This window comes from Sus scrofa, chromosome 1 (assembly GCF_054392235.1).
Source record: "Sus scrofa isolate SSC_HxYL_T2T_F1_AM1 chromosome 1, Sscrofa_HxYL_maternal_Yorkshire_Landrace_v2.0, whole genome shotgun sequence".
NCBI lineage: Eukaryota > Metazoa > Chordata > Mammalia > Artiodactyla > Suidae > Sus > Sus scrofa.
Window position 1 is genome coordinate 230,250,633 of NC_139383.1, and position 27,394 is coordinate 230,278,026.

Consider the following 27,394-nt stretch of genomic DNA (forward strand, 5'->3'; position numbering starts at 1 on the left):
ACATTGCCCTGGGAACCTGCCTTAACCATAGCCCAACCCCTCCACTTGTGGGAGACAAATCTTAAAGGGACCAAATTGGGTTGATCAGTTTCTGGGAGCTGGGATGTCTTCAAAGTCCTATAATATATTGATGTCTCATATGACGTCCCTGAACCATTATTTGCTCCAATCAGACAGATAAAGCAAAGGCACATCTAAGGTCTTCCATTCTTCACAGTATCCAAGACCTAAATTAGTGATAGGTAGCTAATACCTTAGGTATAGCAGTGCTGTGCCAGAGGGCTAAAAGGGGTCTCTCTTTAGCAGAGAACTATTCACAATTAATGGAAAGTTGAAAGGAGGGCTAAAGGGTATATCTTTAGCAGAGAACCATTCACAATTAATGGAGAACTGAAAGTAGACACAAAGGGGAAAACTGCCATCTCTTGTGAGCATATTTATATTATATTCCATTTAAGGCAGGAGACAGCACTTAATTTTTTTTTCATTCTTAAGCCTCCTTTATTGTCCTTGGTACCTAATACATGCAAGAGACTGAGTAAACATTGACAAATGACCAGGTAAATAAGTGAATGAATGAAAAAATAAATGAGAGTTGGAATTCATGAGTAAATGAATGAACTATCTAGGTAAAGAATAACTCTGGGAATACACAAGACAATTGCACAACCTTGATAATGCCAGAGTAAATGCGCATGAATTCTACACTGAAGGAAGAGGTTCATCTGTTTATATAATTCCTATCAACATGGCACTTCTGCTGCTGTTCTTTACTCTCCTACACTCTGTAGAGGAAAAAAAAAAACATTTAACTTAGCTGTTTTGTTCTCTGGACATTTGGGAAGGATTAAAATAACTTTTCAGTGTTACTTCTTTTATTTCTCTAATAAGTTGAACATTTGTTCCCAATCCAGAGTCCCAATGAGCTATTTTTCACTGACACTGTCACTGCTGTGTTTTTTGCTACCACCTGGACTTGTCACTAAGCTATCCCTTCACAGCCTAGAGGAGAAAAGGCACATTGGAAGCAGACATCAAAGTGGCAAAGTCAGGAGTGAGATGGGGGTTCTGGAGGCAGACAGCCTGGACCCCTGGTATCCTGAGTTCACCATCCAATGGTGTGGCTTTCGGTGAGTTACCAACCTCTGGATAATAATGGAACTTATACCATGAATGTGATCATAAGCAATCATGCAAGGAAAGTACTTTTCACCCTGTCCATCACAGTGAATGCTCAATAAATTTTAGTTACTGTTTGTTAGATTATATTGTATTATATCATATGACATAAGTGTTTTTTGCTTTTTTACTTTATTTTTATTACAGTATAGTTGATTTACAGTGTTGTGTCATTTCTGCTGCACAGCATAGTGAGACAGTCATTTATATATATATACATTCTTCTTCTCATACTGTTTTCCATCATGGTCTACCCCAAGAGATTGAATGTAGTTTCCTGTGCTATATAGTAGGACCTCAGTGCTTACCCATTCTAAAGGTAATAGTTTGCATCTACCAAGCCCAAATTCCCAGTCCATTCCACTCCCTCCCCACCCACCTTGGCAACCACAAGTCTGTTCTCTGTGTCCATGAGTCTATTTGTTTTGCAGATATGTGCAATCTAAAATATGGCATAAATGAACCTATACGTGATATCATATGGTATTTGTGACCATGGCCACAGCAGCACAGGATCTGAGCCACACCTGTGACCTACACCACAGCTCACAGCAATGCCGAATCCTTAACCCACTGGGGCAAGGGATTGAACCTGCATCCTCATGGATACCAGTCGGATTCATTTCTGCTAAGCCACAATGGGAACTCCCTGTCATTCTCTTTCTGATTTACTTCACTTAGTATGAGAATCTCTAGATGTATCCATGTTGCTGCAAATAACCATAGCAGAAATGTACCTATTGAGGCTTTGCAAAATCAGTGCCACTGGGTGTGTTTATCAAAGTCACGTCCCCCATAGAGATCTCCTCCATCACCTTATTCCCCCCAGACTCAAACCACTCTTTATTTCTCGAATAGTAGAACTCAGGGCTCTTCAGGGAGAAAAATCTACTTGTTTTTCCTCTAAAACATTCCAGCTACACCTGTGGCTGGGCCAGTCCTCTCAGGAGAAGCTGCTGGAGTTGAGAGTCCTCACAGGAGCCCTCTGCCTAAGGAAGAAAGTCCACTTCAAACTTCTTTCATTGACTCGACTTTCACCCTTCCCTTACAGTATTCCAAACTCCCACTCACATCAACAAGCTGCAGTTTGTGAAGTTGGTTGGAAATGTGAAAGCGTAAGGTTATGGGAACTCAAGGACAGGGCAGTAGCTGAGTCTGACAGCTTATTTTACTCCCTGCACTGTGGCAGTCAAGGCCAGGGCAGGGTCGATAAAAGGCCAGGGTTTTCTAGTAGCCTCGGGCTGTTACCTTATGCCGCAGAAGGGATGTGGAGCTGAAGCCATGTCATCAATTAGAGAAAATAGGTACAATGATTGGCACAACACTATGCTTAACCCAGTGGCAAGTATAGCTGGTTACCTTCTCTTTCAATCTCCTTTAGTTTATAGGTATATAATTATGCTTCATTCTCTCTGGCTGGGGGGAGATACCCCTTTCTTTCCTTTTTTTTTTTTTTAAAGGGCCACAGGTGGGGCATATGGAAATTCCCAGGCTAGGGGTCAAATCGGAGCTGTTGTCACTGGCCCACACCACAGCCACAGCCAACGCAGAATCTGAGATGCATCTGTGAACTACACCACAGCTCATGGCAACACCAGCTCCTTAACCCATTGAGAGGAGCCTGGGATCGAACCCACATCCTTATGGATACTTGTCAGGTTTGTTTCCACTGAGCCAGGAACTCCAGAGATTCCCTCTTTCTGAGTGTGGCAAGGAAAATGGAACTCTCCCCCAAGCCTGAGAGAATGAAGCATAATTGGCTTACACCAAATGTGGCAAGCTCCTTCCCCTTTCCATGTGATAGCCTTGGGCGTGGGCATGTGACCCAGTTCTGAACACTAAGACCAAAGGAGGCATTTGTTGATGGGATCTTCTCAGATTTTTATTTTCTGCTACAAAGAGAAACAGTAAGTTCCTTCCTGCCTGACATGAATGCAGTTGTGTGAGAACATGGTACTTGGAGTTACAGCAACCATTTTGGGACCACAAGGCACCAATACAAAGGGCACAGGAGGAAACAGTGAAAAGACAGAACATGAGTTTTTGATAATATTGTTGAACTGCTGAACTAATCAGGAACCATTTTCTTCTAAACTTTGATAATGTGCGAAATAATTGAAATTTTGTTTTGTTTTAGCCACACTTTTATTTCTATTACTTGCAGGCAAAGACATCTTATGGAACATAAATACTACCCAATTTGTGTTGTGATTTAAATATTTTATGCTTGTGGGTTCTTATTAATTTTTATATTATTAGCATTGAATATGATCCTGGCACTTAGTAAGATTTCAATAAATGACTGTTGAAAATGTGTGTAGGTGATAAAAACCTCTGAAGTTGCTGAAGCATAATGATGATGATCCAATTTTAACTTTTATAAAAGTTTTGGTTCCCTCGCTGCCAGGTTTCCTTCATTTCTGTCTGATCCTATCTTTTCTGAGGCCAAAGAATGATGGATAAGGACTATGAAAAATGGTGGATATTGTGGCTACTGCCAAGAAGTATCTCCTAAGAATTCACATCAGCCACATTGAGATTTAACTCACTGGTAGCCAATGTACATAATGAATGGTCAATTGGAATACATAATCAATGGAGTATTTACATTGGTATTGCCCTAGAAAATGCATACATTTAGTAAACATTTATTTAATATCCCTTATCTAACAGCACTTGATGGTACATTGGGGAAGTAGAGGTGGACCACATAACCCTTAAGCCTTGAAAAGCTGACAGTGACAAACCAGGATGTTACAACCTAAATAGGGGTATTTCCCAGGCATCCTCTCCAGCCCTCTTAGCATAGCGTAGTACTACCACTGAGTCCATTAAGAAAACCAAGTTCCCAGGCACATGGCTCTGACAAAAGTGTGTCAATGATAACCTCCCAAGCTTGGTCCTCACCAGCTGAGTTTATTTTGGGAATGACTTTCTGCTGTCATCACCCAAAGTCCTCAACATTTATCCCTTATTTTCCAGAGTCACTCCTTGCCCAAAGTGCATCCATCCTCTGTGTAGTTCATCTAGAGCAGTTACTTTAAGGGGCAAAACAAGCATGATAATCGGGTGAAGATGTGGTAGGGCTTCTAACTTTTAAGGCAGATGGGATTATGAGCAGTGCCTTGCTTCTCTTTGAGTCAGCAAAAGGGAGGAGAAAAAGAAAGGAGATTCCATTCTCCTTCTGAGCCTCTGTGACTTCCAAACAAGGCCTTATCCCTTGTACTCAGCATCCCTGGTCCATCAGCCTCAAGGACACCTTTCCATTCTACATGAAATATAAATCCACAAAGGTACCAAGCCAGGAGTTATCACTTTCCCCTCTGGTCTGCCTTTTGTAGACTTGCCATGAACTTGTTTTTCTATCCATCCTTCCTAACCTTTAACCTTCCTGCCCTCTCATATACATCTTTTCCACCTCTCTTCCTATCCTGTCATCAAGCCTTTGGGAACTCCCCCTTGACCTTTTGCTGGTTGCCTCAACTATATTTTTCCTCCTTGGAGAGGTGCTGATTCCAGAGCCTGATGCCTGAGAATGACTCTCAGCTTCACTTCTTAGTAGCTATGGGATTCCAGTTACTCTTACTCCTTTTGTTCCAATTACTGCATCCCTAAAGTGAAGATTTACCACTTTTATTCCCAGAATTACCATCAAGGACTTCCAACCTGCCAACTTGGATCACTCAGCTCCTCTTAGCTGACCTCCTATTGTCATCACTCATTGTCTAGATTCCTGATTGTGGAACCACAGGCACAACCATCACTGTATTTAAGAGTTGTCCTACATCTGGGTTTATCCACTTTGTGAAAAGTCATCAAACTATGTACTTATCATTTGGTCTTTTTTTTCTGCAGGTGGGTTATACTTCTATAAAATATTTACTTTAAAATGTTGCATTTATGTTGAAGCCGCTTAGGGCTAATTTTCTTTGCTCTCTTTTTCTTTCTTAAATTCAGAAGAATTACACAGATATAATCATTTCAGAAAAATAATATGAAGCAGAGTGGCAAAATAAAGAAAAATTAAAACTATTTCCATTCCTAGTACCCAAGAATAACCACTGCTCATATTTTAGAAGCTGTGTATCATTTTGATAAAATCATGTTAAATGTAATTTCCCTATAAATTCTGGTACATTATTTTAAAAGCCTGTGTTATATTCCACAGAATGAGTATAGCACGATTATTTACCAATCCTTACCATTAGAGATCTAGATAGTTCCAGTATTTAGTAGTGTTGCTATGAACAGCTTGGGGGCTACATCACTGCACTGGGGTTTCATTCAAAGCACATTTCCATTATTCATACCCAGTTTAGGAATCTTCTTGGTCTGTGAAGGAATTCAGAATTGCTTTATTAAGCACTCCATCTTCTGGACTTTCCTTCAGAAAGATTTATGTTTCACTGAAACAAATAATGGTCTCTATGCAGCCCTTTGCCATGATACGACAGGAAGGGACAGAGGCACACATCCCATTTGCTAGAGTGGGCAGGGACAGGGGCCTCACTCTGTAAGACTTCTGCCTTGTGGGGGGCTGACATTGCTCAGAAGCCCTGTTCCCACTCACAGTGGTATGCCTTTCCTAAGTGTTATTTGCAGCGTTTCTAGGTGCTAATGACTAGAAATTGCAAATGGCTGTGAAAAGCTAATTGTTGTACAAGGTGTTTCTGCCCCCCAGTTGCCGGGAGAGCTCACAGTCTAGGCTAAAGCGAGATCTCATTAGCTTCTCCGACATGGTCCCCAAGGCGGGGAACTCCTCCTCGCAGCCTGGCAAAAAGCCAAACCTCCTCTGCAGACCCAGAGCCAAGAGTCTGTGTGCCTAGTCAGCAACAAAAAAACAGGGAGGCCCAGATTTAGGAAGCACTCTCCACAAGGAATCAAAGGAAGCAGGACGATGTGTCTTATGCTTCAGTGGAAAAACTGAAGAAATGGAAAGAACGTGCTCTTTGTAGGCAAGTCTCCCCAGATAATAACAATGCAGCAGCTGGAATGTGCAGGCCCTGGGCTGGTACCTCGTGGCTTCTTCTCCTTCAATCACGTTCCCCCGCCGCCTTTACAGAGGAGGACACTGAGGGTCCAAATCATTTTCACCAAATCCATTAGCAGTTTACCAATCTAGGATATCACTCCTGGCCTTTCCACTCCAGACCCGGTTTGGGAGGGAAGGACTGGGAGTTTGGGATTATCAGACGCAAACAATTATCTATTCAATGGATAAACAACAAGGTCCTGCTGTGTAGCACAGGGAACTATGTTCAACAGCCTGTGATAAACCATCATGGAAAAGAACATGAAAAAGAATATATATGTATAGCTGAATCACTTTGCTCTTCAGCAGAAATTAACATGACATTGTAAATCAACTCTACTTCAAAAAAGTAAATTTAAAAAGAAATCTTAACCACTGCATAATAGTACTTCTTGAAAACTAGTGCATTAGCTTTAGGCCATGCTAGATTGAGTGTGTGAGTGTGAGTGTGTGTGTGTGTATGGGCATGTATACATGCATTAGGAAAATTTGAATACTCTATTTATTTATTTATTTGTCTTTTTTGCCTTTTCTAGGGCTGCTCCCGTGGCATATGGAGGTTCCCAGGCTAGGGATCTAATTGGAGCTGTAGCTGCTGGCCTACGCCAGAGCCATAGCAACATAGGATCCTAGCTGCATCTTCGACCTACACCACAGCTCACGGCAATGCCGGATCCTTAACCCACTGAGCAAGGCCAGGGATCGAACCCGCAACCTCATGGTTCCTAGGTGGATTTTTTAACCACTGAGCCATGATGGGAACTCCTGAATACTGAATTTAATTCATAGTCCATTATTACTTCATGAGAGCCTGACTAGTTAAACAAACAAACAAAAGCAACAGCAAGCTCATCATTGGCTGAGGGATGCTTTCCTAAAAGCTAAGGTGCTGTGTATCCCTCTGCTTCCACTGAAGTCCTGTGTTCTAGGCTACCCACTTTTCAAAATCTATTCTGTTGATCACCTATTATTTCCCTGTCCTTCAACTCAAGTTTATAATCTACCCAGTAAGACAAATTAGGATCCACAATATTTGAATTTGTGGTGATGCAAATTTTGCATTCTCTTTTCTTATTTCTCTATAGACTCATTAGAGTTTCCCTGCTGAAATCGCAGCCTCACACTCCCCTCCCCTGAGCTCCAGCCTTTAGAATGTATTCTTTTCTATCCACCTTCCTTTTCCCAGGCACATAGCCATTCGCTGCTTTGTGCTGGTAATTTCACATGCAAAACTGTGCTTTCAATTCCATAGAACTTTTTCAAAAAGAAATTAAATCGACAGTGATAGAAGTTGATAGAGAAGGCATGTCTGGAGTGGCCATGTCGGAGTTCATCCCATTCACGCTTAGAGAAAACAAAAGGGAGAGGCCAGGTGTTCTGCTAATAGGACAGAGGGGAGCAATGCTGAAACACCCCTATTTACAATAACAGGAAAAGTTGCCCAGGCAACCAGAGACCCAAGGGATGAAGGGATGGCCTCACCTGCCATCTTCCATTCTTACTTGGCCTCATTAGCTTAGCAGGAATAGCAGGTGTCTTCACTGGCTTAACAGGGCAAAGGACTGGCACTGAAGTTGATGTTAAACTCTCAACCAACACAATTCGATTATGAGATTTGGTGTGAGCCAAAAAATTAACCACCATGACAGAGAAATCCATATCATTTCCGACACTTCAGCAAGTGACACGCACTGACTACAGTTGATAAACTAAACTACACCCCCACATAATTAGTCCAAGCAGATTATTTAGTGCAGAAAGAGAATGGGATGCAAATGTGATCTAAAAGTTGAGAGAAAGTGAGGAAGGCAGCTCCCCAAGTAGGTTATTTAAAAAAAAAAGTTTCTTCAGAGAGAGAGTTCTCTTGGACTCTGTCAAGATGGGCTATTTCTGTTCACGCTGAACACAGAACAGTCCTGTCATTCTTGTTTGTGGTCATGGGCTAAAGCAATATGAGGACAGCCTACTTCCAGGGCTGCTGAGCTGACAATTGCCACCAGCTGTCAACCCCCTCCCCCAACCCCCATTGAAAGGACAGGACTGTCATGTGAGAGGTCCCTCCCTTGCTTCTATTTGGGAAATGGATGGCCTTCCTCCCTCAGCTGAGCCCATAGCCAGCTGAGGGAGCAATGGTTTGCAAACAACTACAGTAAGCTGGATACATCCTTGTGGGGTTTTTTTGCTGAAGTTTGGGACAAAGCCAAATACATTTATGATTCCCAGAAGAACACCCCTGTCACCCTGCATAAATGAGAATCACTTAGAGAACTAATAGTAACCTCCTCCCTGAAATCCATTCTCCTCTTAATTCCTTTTCTTGGTTAAAGACTCTACTCTTCATCATTGGCCTCAGCCAGAAATACCTACTTTCCCTTCCCCATAGCTTTCCATTTCCCAGGCCAGTGGTTCCTACTTTCTTAGCATTCCTTGCATTTTTTTCTTCCATTCTCACGTGTTCTATCCTGGTTCTGGATGCCATATTTTCCAGCTTGATTTACTCACTACAACAGTGACTCAAATGCTTGTCACCTTCTTCTGCTAAAATTCCAAATCTGATCATTTCACTGGTAAAAACATTTGGCAATTTCCAAAACTTTAAAGATAAAATTCACATTCTTTAGCTTAGGAGAAGCAAACTCTGCATCTTACATATTTTGTTTCAACAGTATGCAGAAGGCACTGAACCACAGGTAAGCCTAGCACCACCCTCTTGTGGAGGGAGGGGAGAAAGATAGGGTTTCTTAGATGCTAAATGGTGAGATGGGCTGTGAGAAGTTTCTCTCCTGGTAGGATTGCCAAATAAAATAGAAGATGATCAGATACATTTGAGTTTCAGAAAAACAATGAAATTTTTTTTTTTTTTTTAGTTTAAGAATGTTCTATACATTATTTATTTCTCACAGGTTCAAATTTAACTGAGCATCCTGTATTTTTATTTGCTAAATCTGGTAATTTTATACCCCAGCACTTGGGTATGGGGCAGAAGGTGAAGGGAACCTCCCAAGACAGTAGCAGAAAACTAAGGTCCAATATAAAGAAAAGGACTCTCTATTAAATATGGCAGAGTAAACACACAAGTAAATCTCAACTTTACCCAGAAAAATCTCCCAAGAGATAGGAAGAGGATTAAAAAAGAACACCCATAAGTCATTAAGGGAATGGGAGTAGGACATGACAGTAAATGATGATATTTAAAAGACATTTCATAGATACAAAATAATATATAAGTGATAAATGACAGCATAATGGAGAAAGCTTATGGAGCGAGAAACTGACCAAGCGGCAGAAATCTAGAGAGGCTCAGGAATTAGAGGAACTAGGGCATCAGAAGACACTGGGGTGGAAAGGAATTCATTTGTGTAAGAAACAGGGAGCACTCAGGCACCTTCCCAGCCCTAAACTCACAGGAGGAGAGGGATTTACTAGAGGACACAAACATGAGAAGTTCCAGGGTCAAGCACATTAGGCACAGAAACAAAGTAGACTGTTGTGCTGTCAACAGAATAATGAAGAGTCTACATGGTAAATGGTGAAGTCCTACTTCCTTCCTTCTCTGGCTGGGTTTTTGGATTACTGACAGCCTAGTTTAAGGGAAGCCACTTACTAATATTTGTAAGCAATTCACTGGATCTCTGACCGATCACTTTTAAATTATACCTACCCATCAACCAGCCCTGCCTATGCAAATAGATCATCCATTCAGCTTCCTAGGGAAATATTTTGAGTCATCACGAGACAGCCAGGGGTGAGTGGCATTTATTGAGAACCCTCTAAATGAGAGTGAAGCCCCAAAGTAAACATAAAAAGATATTTGGAAGGACAAAAGAGGCCCACATGTAATTTCAAGAAAAGTATAAATTTTCTTAAAGATCTAAGAGAACATTATGCATCAATGAAACAATGGGATGCTATCTAAAAGAAACATATACAAGAAGTAACATAGAAAATCAAAACATAGTTATAGAAAGAAATCATTCAGCACCCCAATGTTCATACCAGAACTATTTACAATAGCCAAGACACAGAAACAACCCAAGTGTCCACCAACAGATGAATGGATAAAGATGTGGTATATATAATGAAATATTATTCAGCCATAAAAAGAATGAAATTCTGCCATTTGCAGCAATGTGGATGGACCTACAGAGTACTATGCTTAGTGAAATAAGTCAGAGGAAGACAAATACTGTATGATATCATTTAAATGGAGAATCTAAAAAATAATACAAATGAATGCATATATATAAAACAGAAAGAGGAGTTCCCATTGTGGCCCATCGGAAATGAATCTGACTAGGAACCATGAGGTTGCAGGTTCGATCCCTGTCATCGCTCAGTGGGCTAAGGATCCAGCATTGCCGTGAGCTGTGGTATAGGTCACAGACATGGCTTGGATCCTGCGTTGCTGTGGCTGTGGCATAGGCTGGTGGCTACAGCTCCAATTAGACCCCTAGCCTGGGAACCTCCATATGCCTCGGGTGTAGCCCTAGAAAAGACAAAAAGACAAAAACATAAAATAAAATAAATAAAATAAAATAAAACAGAAAGAGACTCACAGATATAGAAAACAAACTAGGGGTTAACAAAGAAGAGAAGGAAGAGGGAAGGGACAAATTAGGGATATGAGATTAAGAGACAGACACTATTATTTTTAAAAAAAACTAAGAAAAAAGGATATTATTATACAGAACAGGGAACCATAGTCATTATTTTCTAAAACCTTTTAATGGAGTATAATCTACAAAAATATTAGACCACCATGCTGTTTGCCTGAAGCTATTACTGTAAATCAACTACACTTCAACTTAAAAAAAGTTAAACCTTACTATACCTAATAAAAGTGTACTATGCTCACGTTTTACAAAAAAGAAAACATTCATTAAAATATTTGGAAGATGAAGTTAAAGAAATCTCAGAAGGTAGGACAAATGATCAATGAGATGGATGATAAGAGAGAGGATATAAAATTTGAGAAGCAGTTCAGATCAGACATCTACCCCAAAGAAATTTGGGGCAGAAGAAAGAAGAAAATGCAGGGTAGAAAATTATTAATGAAAGAAAACAAGAGCATGAGTATGAATTTTGAAAGGGCTCATCATATGTTAAAAAATGAAAATGTTTTGGAGTTCCCGTCGTGGCGCGATGGTTAACAAATCCGACTAGGAACCATGAGGTTGCGGGTTCGATCCCTGCCCTTGCTTAGTGGGTTAACGATCCAGCATTTGCCGTGAGCTGTTGTATGGGTCGCAGATGCGGCTTGGATCCTGAGTTGCTGTGGCTCTGACCTAGGCCGGCGGCTATAGCTCCGATTCAACCCCTAGCCTGGGAACCTCCACATGCTGCGGGAGCAGCCCTAGGAAAGGCAAAAAGACAAAAAAAAAAAAAAAAAAAAAGAAAGAAAGAAAATGTTTAACTTAATTGAATTAAAGTCACAGATTAACAGTAAGAAAACATGTCAAGGGGCATTATTATTGATACCAGGGATGAAGATCAGATCCTAAAAATTTGTGGGGCCAATAAGGAAGAAAAAGTCACAGAGGGAAAACATCAAGAGTCAGAAACAGCATCTAAGTCTAGCCACACAGAAAGACAGAAATAAGTGGGAAATGCTTTGAGAATTCTGAGGGAAAATTACTTCCAGCCAAGAACACTTATCTCCTGCCAAAGTATCAATCAAATCATCTATGAGGGTAGAATAAAGGTGTGTTGGGATACGCAAGGTCACAGTGGAATCAGGTCAGGAATGCACAAAGTGGATGACCAGAGAGAACAAAACGGCTGGTGTTCAGGGCTCCTCACTACAGTTGGAGGGTGTGTGGCTGCACGGGGCTGCCTTGAGCTCAGCAGAGCTCTACTCCTTTGTTCATCATGCTTCTCCCTCTCAAAGATTCCAGCCACGTCATTCCCTGGCGAACTTGGAGGTAAGTATTCTCCAACTCATGAAAGCTTTACCTATGCTTGTGAGAGAAGCGACTTCCATTCCTCTGTGCCCTGCCTTTAACAGAAAACTCCTAACACGTTATGTTATCCCTTTGCCTGCTGGCCTTCCTATTTACATGTCAATTCTAGAATATATTCATTTCAGTTTCTCTGGCATCAAGTAGTGATTCATAGTGAACGCTCAAGTAAATACATAGTGGATGGATGAATGTATAGACATCCTGTCTAGACATTCCTGTATAGACAGCCTTCAGGAAAAATTACCATTACCCAATTAGTAGCTTCAGGAAAGGATGTCTCTCCATACTGAATCTGGGTGCTCAGAAAAAAAGACAATTTCATGCTGAATGTCCTCCAGGGAACAAAATGCCTATATTTTCTTTCATTTATTCAATAAGCTTTTACAGAATACTGTATCCTACACTTAACTTCAATCTATATGGAATTTTGTATGTAATGCCTTTAATTTTAGTTGAGGAGAAAAAGTCTGCTTATTAAATCAATCGTCCAAGGGCTAAATGACAATCTAAGAGATGTCATAAGGTAGGATAAAATCAAGTATCCCAACAGTAAAACCAGATGGGGAGACCACTGGGCACTGTGATGATCAGAGAAGGCTTCGCAGAGGAGATACAGCTTCAGGTGGTCTTTGAGAGAGAAGATGCAGATGAGCACAGAGTAGAGCATTCTAGCCAGGCACAAAGAAGACAAAGCTGAAAACAGTGCAGACTGGGTGGAGCAGAGAGATGGTGTCTAGCACAGTGGGTGGTGAGAATGGCTAGTGGAGACACAGTGCTAGAGAATGAACACTGGGGTCCCCTCCAAATTCATGAGTTAAAAACTTAATGCCAAAGGGGTGATATTAGGAGGTGGGGCCTTGATGAGGTGATTAGGTCATGCGAGTAGAGTCCTCTTGAATGGACTAATGCACTTTTATTTTTTGTTGTGTTTCTGTTTTTTTTTAATTAATGAATTTAATACATTTGTAGTTGTACAATGATCATCACAATCCAATTTTATAGGATTTCCATCCCACAACCCCAGAGTATCTCCCTACCCCCCAAACTGTCTCCTTTGGAGACCATAAGTTTTTCAAAGTTTGTGAGTCAGTATATGCTCTGCAAAGAAGTTCTTTCTGTCCTTTCTCCAGATTCCAGATGTCAGTGAAAGCATTTGATATTGCTGTCTCATTGTATGGCTGACTTCACTTAGCATGATAGTTTCTAGATCCATCCATGTTGCTAAAGATGCTGGTATTTTAAGAGAGACCACAGAGATACCCTTTGCTGCTTCTGCTCTGTGAGGACAAAGGGAAAAGACAGCAGTCTGAGAACCAGGATGTCCTTGCCAAACACTAAATCTGTTGGTGTCATAATCCTGGACTTCTCAGCCTCCAGAAGGGAGAGAAATAAATTTCTGCTGATTATAAGCCACCCCTTGTACAGTATTTTGTTCTATCAGCCCAAGCGAAGACATGTGTATTGGAGGACCTGAAATGCAGGGCTTTCTAGTGGGGAGCCTGATGGGAAGCTCTCCCTAAATTTCAGTTCCTCCTCCATGATTATAACCACACAGAATCACTAATTCCCTCCTGCATATTTCCACAACCTCCAATACACATTTCCCACAGCATAACCATCACAATGAATGATGATGGTTTGGTCACGTAGCTTCCTTCCCCCAAGACTGAGAGATCCTGACAGCCCAGGTCATCCCCTTTACCATTAGTTCTGCACTGCTTAGCCCAGCACCCTGACCTTAGGGGAGGCCCAGAACATATCTGCTGAAGAAACAGAGAGGAAGGTGAAGGCTGAGGTAGACTTAATATCAGAACCACCTCCTTCTGCCGTCACCTCCCACGGTCATTGAGCCCCCTCATTACACCTAGCCTCAGGCAAACTCTAGCCCAGGGCAGAAGCACAGATGTTTAAGGTATCTAACCCACTCGAAATGTCAGCTCAAAAGTTAAAACCCAAATGACTTCAAGATCTTTGTGCCTACTTTGAAAAACACATGGATACCAAAGGGGACAGGTCGGGGTGTGGGGGGAGTGGATGGGTGCTTCAGGATGGAAACTTTCTCAAAGTAGGTTATAATGATGGTGGTACAACTATAAATACAATAAAATTCACCGAATTATTTTAAGAAAAGTCTCTGTGCCCTGTGCTATTCTTCATAGACCGTTCTACTTGTGACTCTCTGAACTCTTGCCACATGCCTCTGTGAAGTCATCTCTTCACAGCTTAAAAAAGCAAATATACATTCTACTCACCCACTTCTTGGCCCAGAGAAGAGGGCTCTCATCTCTATGTAATTATATATGACTTCTCAATAGTTTGGGCTTCAGATTTGACTCCTGGCTTGGAGAGCTCTGGTGCTAATTTAACATTTGTCAATTCCCAACCCCTCACCACGGCCATCTAACATTAGGAGCCAGGATTCTGCCTTTTATTTTCAATGCAGTTTGCTCTGTGAGGAGCTCTGCCCACTTCTGGGAAGTGACAAGAGTGCCATAAAAATGCATGCCTTGCTAAGAGGACTGACCGGATGAGTTCTCTCCATTTCTAATTTCTGTAATTGCCACTTGGGGGAATATGATCTACATTCAGTTTCATTCCTAGAAGCTGTACCAGAAAAGTCTTTTAAAACTCCCTTAAAGATTACTATATTACCTTGTTTTTCCCTCAAGTAATAAATTCACAGCTTCCACCACTTACAGCTTTGTGAGTTCCATTCTGAAATGGCACCACAGCCAAACGTAATTAACACAAAGGCACTGGGTTTTGTTTTTCCCCTGCCTCCACCTCAGAATCACTCTTTGCTTCTTTCTCTGTGAATCAGGAACAGCTGGTAAACCAGTTCATTCCATCTATCTCTTTTATCTCATGCTCAAGCTGCGAGGACTTTGTAAGCATCATCTTTTTTTCTAAATAAGTAGTTCTCTGGATTCATTCTTTCAATAATTTCCAGAGCAGTTACTTTTGGTCAAAAAAGGCTTTTCTTAGAAAGACACAATAGAAAGTAGGACGTGGTTTTTGCTCTTGAGCAGCCCATGAAAAAAGGCAGATATAAATGGAGAATTAGAATACAATGTGCAAAGCCCACTCTGATGGGGAAACCTAGATGCCAAAGATTAGCCACCTCTAGGGATGTTATTTTCAGAGGAAATAATGTGGGTCTTGGGGTGGAAGATTGCTGGGGGGAAAAGATCTTCCAGGACAGCTAACAGTTCATGCATTTGTACAAAGCATCGAAGTGCCCACTAGGGGTACATCTGCAGAAAGTTTAATGATAATCAGCTAATGGAAAAATGATGTTACTCATTGAAATGCCCAACTGGGGATTAAATTTCCTTCCCTTGGCTAAGTCACTCAGTCAGCTGGCTCCCTTCAGAACAAAGGACTTAATACCTTGATTATATGTTATGAAATTCACATTCACAAGTGTTTCTATTTGTGAGGTGTTATTACAACTTGCCTAGTCAGGTGTCATTTATACTAGTTGTCCTGGATTTACAGTAACAATACCCTCCTTCATTCTCAAATCTCTCTGTATTTGGACAATAAATAATATGGCTACCCCACCTATTTGGAAAAAAATCCATAAAATATTTATCTGACCAAGAGACTATGACTTTCTCTTGTTAAATCCAATTGTCTAACTTTGTAGAAAAAGAATGACCTCATATCCTCTGAGGATAAAACACTTTTTCTTAGATAGATTACTTGTAGAGAATGAAGTGAACTCACTGAACATCAAAGTCTTTCTCAAGCACACAATTCTGTGATCAGAACGGTTTCCTTCCCAATTATTTTGAAAACATAACAAAAAAAAAAAATCTTGCTTCTTCTCCTACCTAGTGTTATTTCTCATAGGCCAACAGACTATCCCGTGTTTATAGGAAATGTGGTAGCAGGTTACCTACTGGGGGGAAAGAAAATCATTTTGCATTCTTTTCCCCAAAGGGCTTTGTACCAAAGAAAATAATTTCCAGTTGTGACTAAGTGAAATGCAATTCTCCTTCCCTCCAGCTAGACAAACCCAGATTGAATGTATTAAGGGTACAAGATCAAAGCTCACAGAAAATTGGAGAATCCCCATCTTTGCACTGTTACCACAGAGGTTAGAGGGCTTTAATTCTAAAATCTGACTCAACAATTCACAAACATTTGCTGTGCTAGGATATGGGAGGTACAATGAAAAATAAGCCATCCCTTTGAATAAATCAGGAAAGACTAAGTTATGCTGCAATAACAAACAACCCTGAAATCTCAGACAACAATCCCTGTCAGTTTCAAGTCAGTTAGAAAATACTTTGCATAATTCTCACTCTTGGACTTATGTTAATGCAGCAACTTCATGTTGAACACTGCCAGATACTGTGGGAAAAGAAAATCAAAATTTTGTGAAGCACACATTAGCTCTTCAAGTTTCTACCAGGAGGTAATGTTATCTCATGTTTCATTGGCCAAAGAAAATCATATTGCTACATCTAAATTTAAGAGGGAGGATGCACACAGCTCATCCTGCAAGCTCCCCCTTGTGCTCTCCCACACCTACTGTGGACTATTATCAAAGAACACTGTTATGGAGTTTCCCATGTGGTGCAATGGAAACGAATCCAACTAGTAACCATGAGGTTGAGGGTTCAATCCCTGGCTGTGTTCAGTGGGTTAAGGATCTGGTGCTGCCATGAGCTGTGGTGTAGGTCACAGACATGGCTTGTATTCCATGTTGTTGTGGCTGTGGCATAAGCCAGCAGCTGTAGCTCCAATTCATCCCCTAGCCTGGGAACTTTCATATGCTGTGGGTGTAGCCCTAAAAAGCAAAACAAACAAACAAACCACTTATAAGTTCACTAAAGGCCTTGTATAGAAATCTACTTGAGCCCAGCATTTTTTGAATACACAATCATAAAATTCACTTCTCTCTGGTGGAATCTCTTATGATAAAATTTTCTGATATTTAAGGAATCAGTAGGTAAGAGCTACAGGAATTTAATATGAATGTATACACACATTAGATAAAATCAGTGTTAGCACTAAAATAATAGAATTTCAAATATGTAAGGGACATGGGACATCACCTAGATCCTTTGTTTTATTGGCATGGGACCTGACAGTTCTAGAGTTGCTATGAACTGAATGTGGATTTCTTCATTCTCCTAATACAAATATGAGTAAGTACAAGATGAAAAGATTTTAATGAATGTGACTGACTTTGATTTTAAAAAAAAAAGAGAGAGATAAATATTTAGATTTAAAAAAAAAAAAAACCAAACCAGTATTTCACTGGAATGCTGACCATGATCATAGAAGCTAATGCTAGGATACTCAAGGTAATGTTCAATTGGAATATGACTTCTATTAGAGAAAGGGCCAGAGAAAATATTTGAGGAGATAATAGTCAAAAACTTCCCCAATATGGGAAAGGAATCACTCAGAAAGAAAGAAAAATGAAGCTTCAACAATCAGGCCACTGGACTTCAGACTATACTACAAAGCTACAGTAATCAAAACTGTATGGTACTGGCACAAAGACAGAAATATAGATCAGTGGAACAGGATAGAAAGCCCAGAATTAAACCCATGCACCTACAGTCAATTAATCTATGACAAAGGAGACAAAAATATACAATGGAGAAAAGACAGCCCCTTCAATAAGTGGTGCTGGCAAAATTGGAAAGCTACGTATAAAATAACAAAATTAGAACACTCCCTAACACCATACACAAAGATAAACTCAAAATGGATTAAAGACCTAGATATAAGACCAGGTACTATAAAACTCATAGAGGAAAAACATAGGCCAAACACTCTCTGACATAAACCACAGCATTTATCTTCTCAGATCCACCTCTTAGAGTAATGACAATAAAAACAAACAAATGGGACCTAATTAAACTGAAAATTTTTTGCACAGCAAAGGAACCCTGAACAAAATGAAAAGACAACCCACAGAATGGGGAAAGTATTTTCAAATGAAGGGACTGACAAAGGATTAATCTCCAAAATTTATAAATACCTCCTGCAGCTCAATACCAAAAAAACAAACAACCCCATAAAAAAAAAAAAATGAGTGGAAGACCTATAGAAACCAAAGAAGACATGTAGATGGCCAAAAAAACACATGAAAAGATGTTCAACATCACTAATTACTAGAGAAATGCACATCAAAATTACTATGAGGTACCACCTTACACTGGTCAGAATGGTCATCATCAAAAAGTCTACAAACAATGAATGCAGAGAAGTTATGGAGAAAAAAGAACCCTATTACACTGTTGGTGGGAATGCAAATTGGTGCAATGACTATGGAAAACAGTATGGAGACTCATCAAAAAACTAAAAATAGAATTACTATTTGATCCAACAATCACAATCCTGGGTCTATCCAGAGAAAACCATGATTCAAAAAGACACATGTATTCCAATGTTCATTGCAACACTATATACAATAGCCAAGACATAGAAGCAACCTAAACATCCATTGAGAGAGGAGTGGCTAAAGAAGTGGTACATATGCATGATGGAATATTACTCAGCCATAAAAAGGAATGAAATAATGGTGTTTGCAGCTACATGGATAGACATAGAAATTATGCTAAGTGAAATTAGTCAGATAGTGAGACACAAACGTCATATGCTGTCACTTATATGTGGAATCTTCAAAACGGATACAATGAACTTCTTTTCAGAACAAAAACTGGCTCACAGACTTTTAAAAACTTATGTTTACCAAAGGAGACAGGTTGGGTAGGGAGGGATGTGCTGGGGGTTTGAGATAGCAATGTTGTAAAATTGGGTTGTGATGATGGTTGTATAACTATAAATAAAATTCATTGAAAAAATCAACTATTCTTCAATAAAATTTAAAAATAAAAGATTAAGATTACTAGATTAAATTTTTAAAATATTAATTTGGTTATCTGCTGCACATTGAACATAAAGTTACAGTTTGAAAGTAAAAGAATAGAATATATACATGCAAAAACAAGTGAAAGTAACAATGCTACATTAGACTTATTATCAGAAAAAAATATACTTTACAGCAGGAAATACCATTAAAGAGAAAAATGAGCATTTTATAATTATCAAGTGGTCAATTAATCCTTTATAAAAATTTAAATTTTGTTTGTACTTATAACTGAAATATATACAAAAAACCCCAGAATTACCTCACAGCCAGCATGATTGCTACATATCAAAAAAAAAAAAAAAAAAAAAAGAAAGAAAGAAAGAGAAACAAGAAATAAATATCGGCTAGAATGTGGAGAAATTAGAGTGTGCACTGCTGCTGGGGATATAAATAGTGCAGCTACTATGGAAAACAATGTGGTAGTTCTTAAAAAATATTCAAAGCATTTACATATAACCTAGAATATAATTATATAATTCTGACCCATGACCCAGCACAGATGAAAGCTGAAGACATTACAACTAAGTGAAATGTCAGTCATGAAAAGACAAATACTGCAGAACTCCACTTATATGAGGTACTTAGGGTAGTCAAATCCATAGAGACAGAGACAACAGTGGTTGCCAAGGGCTAAGAGTACAAAGACACTGGGAGTGACTGGCTAATGGGTACAGTGTTTCAGTTTTGCAAGACAAAGAGTTCTAGACATTGATTACAGAGCATTTTGAATGCACTTAAATGAGCTGAACTGTATATTTAAAGATGATTAAGATAGGAAATTGTATATATTGTATACATTTTACCAAAAGAAGAAAAAAATTTATAAACAGAATTAAAAGAAGACAGGTAACTCCACAGTGAAATCTCTCATATATTAATTATCTATTGCTACATAACAAATTGCTCAAGATTTAGCCACTTGAATCAATAAACATATATCATCTCAGTTTCACTAAGTCATGAACATTGGTATGGCTTAATTAAGGGTCCTCTGACTTAAGATATCTCATAGGGCAATCGTATCAGAAAGTTCAGTTGTGGGAAGATCTACTTCCAAAATGATTTTTAAGAGGATTCAGTTCCTCACAGGCTATGGGACATAGATCTCATTTCTCCTCTGGTTGTTTACTAGCAGACTTTTTCAGTTCCTTGCCATAAGGACACATCATAGGGCAGCTCACCACATAGCAGATGACTTCTACCAGATTGAGCAAGCAAGAGACCATCAGAGGGCAAGAATTTTTTGTAATATAATCTTGCTAATGCCATATTACCACATTTGCAGTATGTAGGAACAGAGCACAGTTCATGAGAGAGGATTACACAAGGGCATAAATATTAGGAGAACCATCTTCTAAGATGGCTCATTGAGAACCATCTTTGAAACTGCCTGTGAAATTTCTCAGTAACTAATACAACAGACAGAAATTAGTTAAGAATAGAGGTCAAGGTTAACAAACTTGACCATGTGCAAAATTTTTAGCCGTTTACAATTAAAAATATATTATTTTTGAACACATATAGACTATTTGTTGAATTTGACTTTATGCTTGTTCATGAAGCCAGTGTTGACATATTTAAAAAACTGAAAAATAGAGTATATTTTCTTATCAGAGTAGAAACTAGAAATTATTAAAACTTGAATATCTCTAAATGTTTTGAATTTAAGCAATGTAGTTATAAATATCACATAAGCCAAAGGAAGAAAAAAAAATCAATGAATTTTAGGAAATACATTAACTAGATTTTGATGAAAACAGAACATATCAAAACTTGTAGGATATAGCTAAAAGTATGCTTTGATAAAATTTCAAAGAGAAAAAAAAATCTTAAAAAGCAATGAGGCATAGAATGTAGTAATGAACCTAAAAATACTAGTATACTAAACAATAACAATAGGGTTTAAGAAATAAATATAAATAAACAGTACATAGTACCTGAAATTTTGAGAGGAAAGAACTGTCACCACAGAATTCTAAAGAAAATAGAAAAATGCCTTCAAGGAATATTAGCTAAATTATCTTTCCTAAATCAGATTGATTTCTCTTTTTGGTAATACCTTTGATTTGGTATCTGGACTAATCCTTCTAATGTTTAGAATTAAATGAATGATAAAATACAGATAATAACTTTTGAAAATATCTAACAAGGAAAAATAAGAAAGGAGATAAGAGATTTTATCACTATGAAGTCTAAGTGAAGGTGTGAACATAGAGATGCTACAGGAACGCAGATGTTTCTACTTGGAAGGCATTTATCAATCTGATAAATTTGAATCTATGTATTCATGGGATTTTATGTATAAGAGATAGAAGACAAAGCCCAGATCTTCCCAAAGTAGGGAGTCTAATAGGTAACCTCTTCTAAGGCTGCAACACTCCCAAATGGCTGTACTTATAAGACAGGCAAAAAGTAAACTACCTCACATGGACTGGCAGCCCAAATTCACATCACCCACGTAGTCCAAAAATGAACACAAACCGTTAGCCTTTAAAAAAAAAAAAGTGTTAGTAAAGGAACCAAAACTGGTAGTACTCATGGGTTTTTGGCAGAGAAAAAACAAATTCTGCCCAGAGTAATACACCTTTATCACAATCCTTAAGAATTTCCACAAATAAATTTTCCAAGGAAAATATACAACACAAAAAAGTTTCAAGCACGCAAAGAAATAACATTTCACCAATACAAAGAGCAGCAACAAAAGACAGCAAAACACTCTCAAATATTTCAAATTCTGGCATTATCAGATACAGAATTTAAATAAGTCTGCTCTGTCTACGTTACAAAATTTTCTACAGAGAACGGATAACAAAGCAGATTTTTCTAAAAACCACAAAACAACGTCAAAATAAAAGTTTTAATTTTTTAAAAAGCTTAATAGCAAATCAATTTAGCTGACAAGTTAATGAACTTGAAGTCTCAAAAATTATCCATAATCCACAAAAAAATATAAAATGGGAAAAAAATAGCTTAAACACTTTAAGAAAAACATAAAATCTAAAATATAATGTTAATTAGATTTCATGGAGGGAAGAATAAAAGAGAATCTAGTGACAATATTTAAAGGTATAATAATAGGATACTTTTGACAATAGATGCAGTGCCATCCATAGTTTTTTGTTTGTTTTGGTATGAATCCTAATGAATCCCAAGCAGGATTAATAAAAAGAGATATACACAAAGACATGGCCTAAAAAAAGTGTAAGACACTAAAGACGAAGTCTGAAAATAGAAAAAAGATTTATTGTCCTCTGGGAATAACAGAGTTAAAGCTGACATCTCTAACAGTAAAAATTAAAGCTAGAATATACTGGAATGATATCTTTAAGGTGCTGAGTAATAATAATAGTGCCCAACACAGAATTCTATACCAATCCAAGTATCTATCAATAATGAGGTGAAATACAGTATTTTCAAGAGCTGAGAAGTTGTGTAATTACCAGAACTTCACTAGAGGACATTTTCAAAGATGTTTACTGTGTTGGGAAAAAAAAAATGATCTAAAATGGAAAGTATGAGGTACAAGAAGGGAAAAAGAAAAAAGAAAGCAATAATACATGGGAAGTATAAACAAATATTGACTAAATGACATTTTAGTTGTGGGTAGTTGTTGGTAGTTAATAGTTAATAAGGTCTAAAAACTTGTAAGGGAGATGGTAGAGGTATTAAGTATAGATTTGATAAGTAAAATATGTGTGTTATAATTTGTAGGTTAATCATTAAAGGAATATAAACAGAGTATATAACTTTCAAACAAGTTTAGGAACAAGAGGAAATAAGAACAAATGCTCAATCAACATAAAAGAAAACAGGAATGAAGACAAAAAAAAAAAAAAAAAACCCAAAACCAATGAGATGAAACAAAACGTGAAAGTTAAGTAATAAATCCAAACGTGAATAATTATGTTAATTGTAAATCAACCAAATACTCTAGTTAAAAGATAAAGATTATCATGTCGGATAAAAAACCCCAACCACATATTATTTATAAGTCACATAAGATAAAATATAGAAAGGTCAACAAGTTAGAAAACAGAAAAAAGATATCATGCTAAAAAGATATGTGTGTAGACAAGGGATTAATCTCCAAAATTTATAAGCAACTTATGCAGCTCCACATAAAAAAAAAAAAACCCATCCAAAAATGGGCAAAAGATCTAAACAGACAATTCTCCAAAGAAGACATACAGATGGCTAAGAAACACATGAAAAGATGTTCAGCGTCACTCATTATTAGAGAAATGCAAATCAAAACCATGATGAGGTACCACCTGACACCAGCCAGAATGGCCATCATCCAAAAGTCTACAAACAATAAGTGCTGGAGAAGGTGTGGAGAAAAAGGAACCCTAGTACACTGTTGGTGGGATTGTAAATTGGTGCAACCACTGTGAAAAGCAGTATGGAGATGCCTCAGAAAACTCAAAATAGAACTACCATTTGATTAAGCAATCCCACTCCTGGGCATCTATCCAGAGAAAACCACGATTTACAAAGACACATGTACTCCAATGTTCATTGCAGCACTATTTACAATAGCCAAGACATGGAAACAACCTAAATGTCCATCGACAGAGGAGTGGATCCAGAAGAAGTGGTACATATACACAATGGAATATTACTCAGCCATCAAAAAGAACGAAATACCAGCATTTTTAGCAACATGGATGGATCTAGAAACTATCATGCTAAGTGAAGTCAGCCATACAATGAGACACCAACATCAAATGCTTTCACTGACATGTGGAATCTGAAAAAAGGACAGACGGAACTTCTTTGTAGAACAGATGCTGACTCACAGACATTGAAAAATTTACAGTCTCCAGAGGAGACAGTTTGGGGGGTGGGGGGATGTGCTTGGGCTGTGGGATAGAAATCCTGTGAAATCAGATTGTTATGATCATTATACAACTACAGATGTGATAAATTCATTTGAGTAATAAAAAAAGAGAAAAAAAAGATATGTGTGTATTATTATCAGACAAAAAACTTTAAGCCTTATAGAATTACCTTATTAGCAATTACTTTATAACACATTCAATTTACCAAGAAAACATAACACTTCAAAATTAACATGTATATAATTATATAGCCTCAAATATATACAAAGTAAAAAACAGAATGTATGAAGAAAAAAGCAAAATTCCAAGCAAATTTCAAAATAAGCAAATTCCCAATTGCATTGGGAGATAACACTCTACAGGGAACTAATGGAACACAGAGGCCAATAAAAAAAAAATCAAACCTCTAATACATGTAGAAGATTTAAACAACATGACTAACACATTTGATTTGACACATAAAATGTTGTGCTCAAGATTTGCAGAATATAGTTATTTCAAGCCAATATAAAAACATTCACAAGAATGGACCACATATTAGACAACACCATACAAATTTCAAAGGACTGAAACTGTGCTATCTAACCATAGTACAATAAAACTAGTAGTCAATAAAAAGATACCTAGAAATTTTTCTATCTATTTAGAAATTAAGAAATACCCTTCATAATAGCCCAAGGGTCACAGCAGAAATCATGATGGAAATTAGAAAGATTTTCAGCTTAACTGTAACAAAATAGTTTCAAACCATATGGGATGCAATTTCAACAGTACTTAGACATTTATAGCCTTGAATACTTGAATTAGAGAAGAAAATAGGTTAAAAATTAATGAGGAAATCATACATCTCAAGACATTAGGAAAAAAAACCCATAAAATTAACCTAAAGAAAGAAAATCATCAAGAGGAAAATTTAATTAAATAGAAATAAGAATAAAATAGACAGGGCTAAGAAAGCCAAATACTGGTCTAAATTCAAAAGCTTATATAATTCACAACCCTCTTGCAAGAACAACCTAGGAAAAAAAAAAGATAAAGCACGAATAACCAATATCAGGAATGAGAGTCTACCACTGCAGATGCTGCAGATATTAAAAAGGTAAGTAATTCTAAACAACTTTATGTGAATAATTTAGAAAATTTTTATGAACCTCACTGAAATATGTAATCCACTAAAACTGGCTTTGACCTGCAAAATAAGCTCAGACTGAAAGACTATTTTTTAAGCCCAATTCTAAATTCCGTAAAGAGAGAACTTACTTGGATCCTCTTTAGTCCAGTGACCACACCAGATACAATTAATTAAAACCAAGAGTGTTGGATTAAATTGCAAAACACACCTGCGAGGCATCAGTATTAAAGAAGAGAGAGAGGGAGGAAGGTCCTCAGAGAAATTGGGTTATTGTGGGGGACAGACACTCCAAATGAAATGTACAAGGTTGTACCACTTATCAATATGTGTTTCATCAATTTGTACTTATGTATCTTTTTCCCATCACTAGGCTTCTCCAAAGCAGTTTTCATCAGTGTGTCTGGAATACAGTGGTGCTCAGAGCATGGTCAATGAATAAATACTTTAATGAATGACTTTCATCTCTTTGCAATTTGAGATGTTTATCTTTAAAATCTGAATAGCAATACTTTATGCCTGAATGCATGAACTTGCACCCAATAATGCTGAAGTTGTTTTTCTAGACCTATGATCATATGTGAGACTTTGAAATATATACTTAAAAATAAAAAGCTTATTTTATATTTTACATGTATTTTTAAGAACAAAAATTATTTTTTGATAGGCAAGAAATAGATTAAGATAGGACGCTTGTGAGAGATGCACGTGGGCAGGAAAGGAGGCTCTGCCCCCTGGATCTGGTGGGCTGAGTTTTTTGAAGAACAAAAATTATTAAAGTTTTATTAAAAAATTATTTTGGGGAGTTCCCGCTGAGGCACAAGGGAAATGAACCTGACTAGTATCCATGAGGATTCGGGTTTGATCCCTGGCCTTGCTCAATGGGTCATGGATCCTGCATTTCCATGCGTTGTGGTGTAGGTTGTAGACGTGGCTCAGACTCTGCATTGCTGTGGCAGCTTAGCTCCGATTTGGCCACTAGCCTGGGAACTTCCATATGCCGCAGGTGTGGCCCTAAAAAGCAAAAAATAAATAAATAATAAATAAAATGATGATTTCATAAACTGAATAGAATTGCATTGATTAAAACTCTTACTGTATGTAGATACAGCTAAGAGCCATCCAAGTGGAATGGAAGCTGAGATGACTTTCCTGTGGGCAAATTTCCATCTGGACAGACAATGTCTCAAAGAGATATACCCCTGTACTAAAATAAACATGGGTTTGCTATAAGATGAATGTCAAATTGACAGGTGCTTTTTCTTTTTTCTTCTGTTTCTTCTCTTGAGCCTGGTCTGTGACCTATACCACAGCTCATGGCAATGCCAGATCCTTAACCTGCTAAGCAAGGCCAGGGATCAAACCCACAACCTTAATCCTAGTTGGGTTTGTTAACTGGTGAGGCAGGAAGGGAACTCCACAAGTCAGCATTTTAAACTTATGCTATGTTGGGATATGTGCTAGTGCTATTGAGATGACGTGGACGTTGTTAGGGAACACAGTTTAGGGCAGAAGACTGACATTACACAGGTCACTATCAGATAAGACAGAACTATGTAGAAGGTGATATGGGAATTTAGAGGAGAGGAACTTGGCACAATGTGGAGACTCAGGGTAGACTTTCCAGAGGGGGTACTCTTCTTGCCAAGAAAAGAAAGGCAGCCAGGGCTCATGGCTGGGTTGGGGGTGGGGGTTGCCTAGGAGATAAGGCTAAGGAATAGATTATAAAGAGTGTAACATGCCAAGAATTTAAACTTTAATCCAAAGTCAATGGGGATCCCTGGAAGATTTTTTAAGAAGGGAAATGAAGTAATTAAATTTGAATTTTAAAAAGTCTGCTTCTCTAAATAGATACCCTACTTAAACCATTCTAAGACATTTTAATAAATGCAAGATGAAATATTTCCATATGCTTGTCTGTCAGTAATTGCATAATGTACATGCATGTATATGTTCTTCTACAAAATTATAGAGGTTCTTTTTCCTTCCATTATTGTATTTTTTCTCTTGCTCTAGATATTGAGAGATAAAGAAACTTGGCTAAAGACAGTCAAAAAGCTTCCAAAAGGAAAATAAAACCTAAGACACCCAAGTTTAAAGTTAGCAAGTCAATGAGTCCTATGGAAATTTACCAGATCCTACCTAATATTGGTTCTACTCAATTCTTTTTATACTCTTAGTTTTCATGCTAAACTCAGCTCCAAATTTTAAAAAGTTTAGGGTCTGCAATTATGTTTTGTCACTGTGGTAAAAATTCCTTTATGGATTTTTTTTTTAAACAAATGTCAGTTCGCACAAATTGATTCCTCATCTGTTTTCCATTAAGATTTACATGAATGATTAACAAATAGGATC

The 27,394-nt window shown here is 38.0% G+C and overlaps 1 protein-coding gene across 10 annotated transcripts in view; it reads right to left on the reverse strand.

Moving 5' to 3' along the window:
• The window catches only part of LOC146407043 (uncharacterized), a 118,063-nt gene that overhangs the window by 51,394 nt on the left and 39,275 nt on the right, over positions 1–27,394 (reverse strand). For 2 of the 10 annotated variants that reach the window (XR_014822389.1, XR_014822393.1), the window contains 2 exons: positions 5,382–5,511; positions 671–785 (listed from right to left, as the gene is read on the reverse strand). The exons of 4 other annotated variants lie outside the window; for them this stretch is intronic. The gene's annotated coding sequence lies outside the window, so the exon portion shown is untranslated. Of the gene's footprint in view, positions 1–476; positions 786–3,035; positions 4,791–5,381; positions 5,512–27,394 lie in introns of those variants that run through there. 4 more of the 10 variants (XR_014822392.1, XR_014822394.1, XR_014822388.1 and 1 more) reach the window with 4 other exon arrangements.